At 43.1% G+C, this 7757-nt stretch overlaps 1 pseudogene; it reads right to left on the minus strand.

The window, feature by feature from the left end:
• Window positions 1-1386: 1386 nt before the first annotated feature.
• On the minus strand, window positions 1387-2745 carry LOC123428929 (annotated as a pseudogene).
• Window positions 2746-7757: the final 5012 nt, after the last annotated feature.

A 7757-nucleotide genomic window follows, 5' to 3' on the forward strand; every position in this document is an offset into this window, starting at 1 on the left:
ACATGATGTAGAAAAAGTAAATCCAATTAATATGAGTAAACCGCATCGTTTTACCCTTAATGGCAGCATTATAATACGTGGCATGTCCGTTTCTGTCACTGGATTAAGCACCGTAAAATTGAACCCACTACAATGCACCACTCCCATCGAAGATAAATCTAGTTGGCCAAACCGAACTGATAGATCGAAGAGAATTACGAAGCTATAAAAATCATGCATATAGGAATTCTGAAAAGGCTCAAATATTATTCATGAATAATGTGAACATAAACCTAAAATTCACCGGATCCCAACAAACGCACAACAAAAGAGTGATTACATAAGATAGATCACCACATGAATTGTGGTGATCTTGACAATGATGAACATAGAGAGAGAGATAGTCCTCTAGGTACTAACTATGGACCCGTAGGTCTGTGGTGAACTACTCAAACATCACAATGGGAACAACAAGGTTGACGTAGAGACCCTATGTGATCAATCCCCTCTCCGGCGAGGCACCAAAACATGGCTTCAAATGGGCACACAACAGAACAGAGACTTGCGGCGGCGACAAAAGTGTTTCGGTGGCTCTCTAGGGTTTTCCCAAAATATTCAGAGAGATCAGGGCTAGAGCAGCTAGGAGGTGACTACAAGAAATCAGGGTGCGGTCACCCTGATAACCCACAAGTATAGGGGATCGTAAAAGCCTTCGAGGGTAGTATTACACCCTGATATGTTGATTCGACACAAGGGAGCCAAAGACTATTTATTGGTCTTAGCAGTTGAGTTGTCAATTCAGCCACACCTGGGATATCTCTCTCCAGCAAATATTTTAGTAGCCGAGCAAAATAATAGTAGTAACGGTAATAGCAGCAGTTTTGTAGTGATTGTAACAGTAGCGTCAACAATAGTAACTTAGGAAGATTCATTATATGAAAATCGTAGGCATCCCAGGTGTATATATGAAAATTAGGGTGCGTATATTTTAGTAGCCGTGGAGCCACTTCGCCAGATCCGATCGTGGATCCCCCCCTGCCCAACCTTGACTTCCTTCACAAATGGGCACCCCCCTCTTCCATGCCGGATCTGCATGTTCCCAAGGTGTGACTCTGTTCCCCGGTGCTGACGAGCTTCGTCACCAACACCCTGCTCAACCTGCCATGAATGCAGCAACATGGCCCCCTGGTGGAGCTTCTTCATGCTAGCATGGAGGCGTGTGGGACGTCGACGGCAAGCGGCTTCAGTCTGCAGTGCGCTAGAGTGCAATTTCCATGTGAACCTTGCAACCATCTTCGAGCACAATCTTAGAGCATATCTAGTGGATGGTGTAAATTTGAACGTGTATATCTTCATTTACACGTCCATATACACGTTGTTAAATTATACAATAACACATAGCTCACATTACTCTAGGCCGTGAGCAAGGATCTCCTTCTGCTTAGCTTGGTAGAACTGCTTTTGCACATCAGTCATACCACTAGTGTCGATGAGCATGATCCTCTCATCTAATTCAAACTGTCTTCGTGCATCCTCCCTATCGTTTCGTGCATCCTCCTTCTTTTTTAGTGCAATCTCCTCTTTTCGCAATTCAAGTTACTGCGCGTAGCGAGCATTTCTTGCCGCCTCTTTGATCTCATCCTTCTCTTGCTTTGCTGCCCACACAGTTTCTAATGAAAGCTTGGAAGCAATGTCATCAGCCTTACCTCTCTTGTCCTTCTTCACACCATCAGGTCTTTTCTCATGTTCAAGAGCATCAGTGCGTATCGAGGTAGCATCAGTATGTACCGAGGATGCATCAGCCGGATCATTGGTGGCTGTGCCCGGACTTGCATCAATGGTCTTCTTTTGTTTCTTCAGAAAAGTTTCAAGTTCTCTTGTCTGCCACTTTGGATACTTCGAAAACTCTAAGCAATGCATCAATGTGAAAGGCTTCTTTTTTGTAGGATCCATTTCCTTGAACATAATGTGTGCATCGTTTGTCTGCACATATAAATATATGGTTAAAATATGCACAACACATATAGAATATTGCACACCACATATTGGCGCATACCTTTTCTTCTATAGTCCTTCCACTTTCTTGCCTATTTAAAATCTGCTGAAGGCAACCACAAAATTCAGAGGTCTCTCTGTTAATGAATGTGTAACGGCAATTGATTGCATTATCATTTCGCTCCGACCATGATGATTCCTTCTGTCTGTTGTAGTACTCTGAAATTCTAGCCCAATAAGTATCTCGGTTTTGATATGTCCCAACAATATCCAAACTTGTATTTGCCCATGCTGCTATGAGAACCTTGTCCTCATCACTAGACCATTTTTTTCCTTTCTTGGATTTTCCTTTCTGTGTTATTGCAGAACGATGCTGAATTGATGGAGTTGCCTGCTCTCCAATTGGACTATCTGGTTGTGTTTGTGTGTAACCAAAATCAATGATGTCCAAGAAGGTTTGGTCATCATTCATCTGCAAGCAATAGACAAATAGAAATAGAAATTTTAGACAGCAATGAACAGCAACAATGGACAGCAACAATGCCCTGCATCTCACCGCACAGCCCGCCCCGCACAGTGCCGCCCGCACCCCGCAGCGCCGCCCCGCACCCCGCCGCCCGCACCCCGCGGCATCCCGCACAGCAAGTCGCCGCCGCCCGCATCGCCGCCGCGCACCCTGCCGCCCGCAGCGCCGCCCCACACCCCGCCGCCCGCAGCGCACCCCGCCCCGCACCCCGCCCGCAGCCGCCCCGCACCCCGCCTGCGCCGCATCCACTACAGGAATCAGCTTCTTTGTCGTCTGCCATCACAGACGACAAAGACAAAATCACAGACGGCAAAGATTTTCACGGCCGGCAAAATTTCTTTGTCAGCCCACGATGGCATAGGACCTTCTTTGTCGTGTGCCCCTCCAAAGCGGACGGCATAGCTCTTTGCCGTCAGCTTTCCTTAGGAGCTGTCAGCAAAGTGCTCGAGACGGCAGCCGACAGGCGTTGCCTCCGTTAGGGGTTAACGGAGGCTTTGCCATCTGCCTCCCCTCCATCTTTGCTGTCAGCCTCCCCCTCCATCTTTGTTGTCTGCCTACTCCTCCCCTCCCTCCCTCTCCATCTTTGTCGTCTGCCTCCCCCCCTCCGTCTTTGCCGTATGCCTACTCCTCCCCTCCCCCTCCACTCTTGGCCGTCTGCCTCTCCCCCCCTCCACTCTTTGCCGTCTGCCTCCTCCTCCCCCCCTCCTCTGTGCCCTCTTCTTTGCCGTCTGCCCACCCTGGAGGCTGACGGCAAAGAGACTATATAGACACCGCAGGATGCACACCTGGGTGCCATGTGGCACCTGTGCCATCTGCCAGCTGATGGCACATGTCTTTGCCATCAGCTGGCAGACGGCAAAGAGCCCATATAGTACCTGTTTTTTTGTTTTATATTATTTCACAGCATATATATATATATATAATTCACCACACATATATGATATATATAATTCACCACACATATATGATATATAGTTCACCACACATATACTTGTCAACACATATATATAATTCACCACACATATATGATATACATATAAATCAATGTACATCCCCATATATCCAAAGAACCAACATACAAAGTATTGCATTGTTTATCCATATATACATATACATATAGTTCGACATTGTTCATCAACTCAAATGAAAACTAGATGATATACATATAAAGTTCATCCATCGACATTATTCAACTCCACGAATGACAGCTTCCATGCATGTAGTATATCCAATCTGCAAAAATGTGAATAAGAAAGTTAGAAGAAGAACAAAATATGATGTTTTTCAGCTAATTATGTCATTTTTAGCGGAAAACAAGCTAAGAATATAATATTCATGAGCTAACCAAGGTTCTTATGCCATTTTTAGCTTATTATGGCATTTTGGAGCTAAATGGGTTAATTAAAGAAAGGATAATATGAAAGAGGAGAAGAAAGAGGAGGAGGAGGAGAAGAAGAAGAAATCAAGAAGAAGGAGGAGAAGGAGGAGGAGGAGAAGGACTAGAAGGTCCTTGGCTCCTCCTCCTCCTCCTCCTCCTTCTCTTTCTTCTTGACCTTCTTCTTCTTCTTCTTTCTTTTCATTTTGCCTATTTCTTCTCCTCTTCTCCTCTTGTTGGAGCTAAATTACCTAATTATGTCTTTTTGGAGCTAAATGGGTTAATTATCCCATTTTAGAGGAAAACAAGCTAAGTATATAATATTCATGAGCTGACCAAGGTTCTTATGCCATTTTGAGCTTATTATGGTATTTTGGAGCTAAATGGGCTAATTATGTCATTGTTGGGGAAATTAAAGCAAGGATAATATGAAAGAGGATAAGAAATAGGAGGAGGAGGAGAAGAAGAAGAAATCAAGAAGAAGGAGGAGAAGGAGGAGAAGGACGAGGAGGAGAAGGACTAGAAGGTCCTTGGCCTTCTCCTTCTCCTCCTCCTCCTCCTTCTCCTCCTTCTCTTCTTCTTCTTCTTCTTCTTCTTCTTCCTTTTAATTTTGCATATTTCTTCTCCTCTTCTCCTCTTGTTGGAGCTAAATTACCTAATTATGTCTTTTTGGAGCTAAATGGGCTAATTATCCCATTTTAGAGGAAAACAAGCTAAGTATATAATATTCAAAAGCTAACCAAGGTTCTTATGCCATTTTAAGCTTATTATGGTATTTTGGAGCTAAATGGGCTAATTATGTCATTGTTGGTTAATTAAAGCCAGGATAATATGAAAGAGGATAAGCAAGAGGAGGAGGAGGAGAAGAAGAAGAAATCAAGAAGAAGGAGGAGAAGGACTAGAAGGTCCTTGGCCTTCTCCTCCTCCTCCTCCTCCTTCTTCTCTTCTTCTTCTTCTTCTTCTTCTTCTTCTTCTTTCTTTTCATTTTTCCTATTTCTTTTCCTCTTCTCCTCTTGTTGGAGCTAAATTACCTAATTATGTCTTTTTTGAACTAAATGGGCTAATTATCTCATTTTAGAGGAAAACAAGCTAAGTATATAATATTCATGAGCTAACCAAGGTTCTTATGCCATTTTGAGCTTATTATGGTATTTTGGAGATAAATGGGCTAATTATGTCATTGTTGGGGAAATTAAAGCAAGGATAATATGAAAGAGGGGAAGAAATAGGAGGAGGAGAAGAAGAAGAAATCAAGAAGAAGGAGGAGAAGGAGGAGGAGGAGAAGGAATAGAAGGTCCTTGACCTTCTCCTCCTCCTCCTCCTTCTCCTTCTTCTCTTCTTCTTCTTCTTCTTTCTTTTCATTTTTCCTATTTCTTCTCCTCTTCTCCTCTTGTTGGAGCTAAATTACCTAATTATGTCTTTTTTGAGCTAAATGGGCTAATTATCCCATTTCAGAGGAAAACAAGCTAAGTATATAATATTCATGAGCTAACCAAGGTTCTTATGCCATTTTGAGCTTATTATGGTATTTTGGAGCTAAATGGGCTAATTATGTCATTGTTGGGTAAATTAAAGCAAGGATAATATGAAAAAGGAGAAGAAAGAGGAGGAGGAGGAGAAGAAGAAGAAATCAAGAAGAAGAAGGAGAAGGAGGAGAAGGAGGAGGAGGAGAAGGACTAGAAGGTCCTTGGCCTTCTCCTCCTCCTCCTCCTCCTCCTTCTTCTCTTCTTCTTCTTCTTCTTCTTCTTCTTCTTCTTTCTTTTCATTTTGCCTATTTCTTCTCCTCTTCTCCTCTTGTTGGAGCTAAATTACCTAATTATGTCTTTTTTGAGCTAAATGGGCTAATTATCCCATTTTAGAGGAAAACAAGCTAAGTATATAATATTCATGAGCTAACCAAGGTTCTTATGCCATTTTGAGCTTATTATGGTAGTTTTGGAGCTAAATGGGCTAATTATGTCATTGTTGGTGAAATTAAAGCAAGGATAATATGAAAGAGGAGAAGAAAGAGGAGGAGGAGGAGAAGAAGAAGAAATCAAGAAGAAAGAGGAGAAGGAGGAGAAGGAGGAGGAGGAGAAGGACTAGAAGGTCCTTGGCCTTCTCCTCCTCCTCCTCCTCCTTCTCCTTTTTCTCTTCTTCTTCTTCTTCTTCTTCTTCTTTCTTTTAATTTTGCCTATTTATTCTCCTCTTCTCCTCTTGTTGGAGCTAAATTACCTAATTATGTCTTTCTTGAGCTAAATGGGCTAATTATCCCATTTTAGAGGAAAACAAGCTAAGTATATAATATTCATGAGCTAACCAAGGTTCTTATGCCATTTTGAGCTTATTATGGTAGTTTTGGAGCTAAATGGGCTAATTATGTCATTTTTGGTGAAATTAAAGCAAGGATAATATGAAAGAGGAGAAGAAAGAGGAGGAGGAGGAGAAGAAGAAGAAATCAAGAAGAAAGAGGAGAAGGAGGAGAAGGAGGAGGAGGAGAAGGACTAGAAGGTCCTTGGCCTTCTCCTCCTCCTCCTCCTCCTTCTCCTTCTTCTCTTCTTCTTCTTCTTCTTCTTCTTTCTTTTAATTTTGCCTATTTATTCTCCTCTTCTCCTCTTGTTGGAGCTAAATTACCTAATTATGTCTTTCTTGAGCTAAATGGGCTAATTATCCCATTTTAGAGGAAAACAAGCTAAGTATATAATATTCATGAGCTAACCAAGGTTCTTATGCCATTTTGAGCTTATTATGGTATTTTGGAGCTAAATGACCTAATTATGTCATTGTTGGGGAAATTAAAGCAAGGATAATATGAAAGAGGAGAAGAAAGAGTAGGAGGAGGAGAAGAAGAAGAAATCAAGAAGGAGGAGAAGGGCCTTCTCCTCCTTCTCCTCCTCCTCCTCCTCCTCCTTCTCCTCCTTCTCCTTCTCTTCTTCTTCTTCTTCTTCTTTCCTTTTATTTTTCCTATTTCGTCTCCTCTTGTTGGAGCTAAATTACCTAATTATATCTTCTTGGAGCTAAATGGCTAATTATCTCATTTTAGAGGAAAACAAGCTAAGTTTGGAGGAGAAACTTACCGTAGTGGTCATCAAGGAGGAGAAAGAAACACCACGGTTGCTCGCGGCGGCTTCGTTTGGAGATGGTTGCCCTGGAGAAGGGTCGTGCGATGCCGCTCGGGAGTTATTCTGCAGAAAAGATATTTTGCAATGTCTGAGTTAGCATGATGACACTCAATTATTAATACTAGTTTATAATGAAACTCACCGTGCCAATCGAAGAGAAGACGGGCATCGGCGGAGGGACTTGACCGCTCTTCTCGCACAGACCCTGAAGAGTGGGTCGTATTAGTTAGTATTGAAACAGACATTACACACATGATTTGGCTAATGTGAAAAAAAAACATACCACAAAAAGCTCGTACAGCGCCCGTTCACCCGCCTCATTCCGGGCCCTCTCCTCCTCAAGCAATCGTGTCGTGGTCTGGTCCCTCTCATCAAGAGCAGCCTGGCTTGCCAATCTCTCTTTCTCAAGAGCAGCCTGGTTTGCCGCTCTCTCTTTCTGAAGAGCAACCTTAAACACCATTCCTCGTTACCACAGTAATGATCTATGGTGACACACATAATGAAATGGATGAAAGTGTTCTTAGTCCGTACAACTAACCTCGATGGCAAGTTCGACTAGCCGTGGACGACGCGTTATCTCAGGACAGCTGCTCGACTGGCGCGCCTTGATCTCCGGAAGAGTGAGCGGACAACGTATTATCCCATCTCCAATGGCTATCGAGCCATCGGGCCTCCCGCCACCAGATATCATCACCAACTGTGGATCCAAAGGTTCCTACCTAGGATTAAAGTCATCCCTTTTCCTAGCCTTCCCCACGTCCCTGTATGCCACGAGCTTCTG

The sequence above is a fragment of the Hordeum vulgare genome, chromosome 2H (assembly GCF_904849725.1).
Source record: "Hordeum vulgare subsp. vulgare chromosome 2H, MorexV3_pseudomolecules_assembly, whole genome shotgun sequence".
Classification (NCBI taxonomy): domain Eukaryota; kingdom Viridiplantae; phylum Streptophyta; class Magnoliopsida; order Poales; family Poaceae; genus Hordeum; species Hordeum vulgare.